This window comes from Echinops telfairi, unplaced genomic scaffold (assembly GCF_000313985.2).
Source record: "Echinops telfairi isolate 266 unplaced genomic scaffold, ASM31398v2 ScPeMD7_7467;HRSCAF=8505_1, whole genome shotgun sequence".
Lineage (NCBI taxonomy): Eukaryota > Metazoa > Chordata > Mammalia > Afrosoricida > Tenrecidae > Echinops > Echinops telfairi.
This window is the reverse complement of record NW_022111368.1, coordinates 14,418,196-14,419,163: the sequence shown is the minus strand read 5'-3', so window position 1 is coordinate 14,419,163 and position 968 is coordinate 14,418,196. Positions and strand designations below refer to the sequence as shown.

The following is a 968-nucleotide window of genomic DNA, read 5'->3' as shown; positions in this document are numbered from 1 at the left end:
GACAAAGCAGGAGACGATGGAAAGGGTGTGTGTGTGTGTGTGTGTGTAGGGAGACTCAGGCAGCGAAGTTCTCCATCTGCAGAACGTTCCTATATCTCTTCCTGCCGGCCTCAGGTGGGGTGATGGGAAACGGTGACGAGAGGATGGCTTGTGTGTCAAGGCTGGATGATGCCTGAAACGTTGTCAGAAATTTTTCAGAACAATATCTGGTATCTGAGCTCTTCTGCTCACAGACACAACTCCCACCTGACCGGACCCCTCGCTTCCCTCACCTGGATGATTGCAGCACCTGTTAGCCCCAAATCCTTGCTTCCATCCCAATGCAGCCAGCCCATTCTCCACTCAATGGGAATACAAACCACAGCAGTCCCTGCCGAGTAGGCGGCGCTGTGTGGGTTAGAGTAGACCGGTGTCACACCGTGTATCACTGGTTGATTTTGCCACTAGTCCTGTAAGGTGTGTGAGAATCACTTCACCCCTGGGCTCCAAGGGTTCCCATGATTTCTCAGTGTTTTGAATTGTCGTGACCCAGTGTCCAATCAGCAGAGCAGTGACACGCCGCCAGGCCCTGTGCGGCCTCACGGTGTTCTCAGGCTTGAGCCCATCGTGCAGTCGCTGTGTCAGTCCATCTGGTGAGGCCTTGCTCTTCTTGGCTGCCCCGCTGCTCTACCCAGCAGGATGTCCTTCTGCGGAGACTGGTGTCTCCCGACAGCACAGCCAAAGGATGTGAGGCAAAATCTCCGCCAGCCTTGCCGCTGAGGAGGACTGACTGCCCTTCTCCCGAGACAGATGTGCTTGCTGTTTGGCAGTCCGTGGTACTTTCAGTAGTCTTTGTCAGCACCACAATTCAGATGTACCAATTCTGCTTCAGTCTTCCTTATTCCATGTCCAACTTTCACATGCGTTTGAAAATACCTTGGCTTGGGCCAGTCCTCGAAGCGTCCGCCATGCTTTTCAACATGTTAAAG

The 968-nt window shown here is 53.5% G+C and overlaps 1 protein-coding gene across 1 annotated transcript in view; it reads left to right on the top strand.

The window, feature by feature from the left end:
* Positions 1-968, top strand: part of SH3RF3 (SH3 domain containing ring finger 3) — a gene marked incomplete at its 5' end in the record, with an annotated part of 526,008 nt that overhangs the window by 316,635 nt on the left and 208,405 nt on the right. The gene's annotated exons all lie outside the window — the stretch shown is intronic.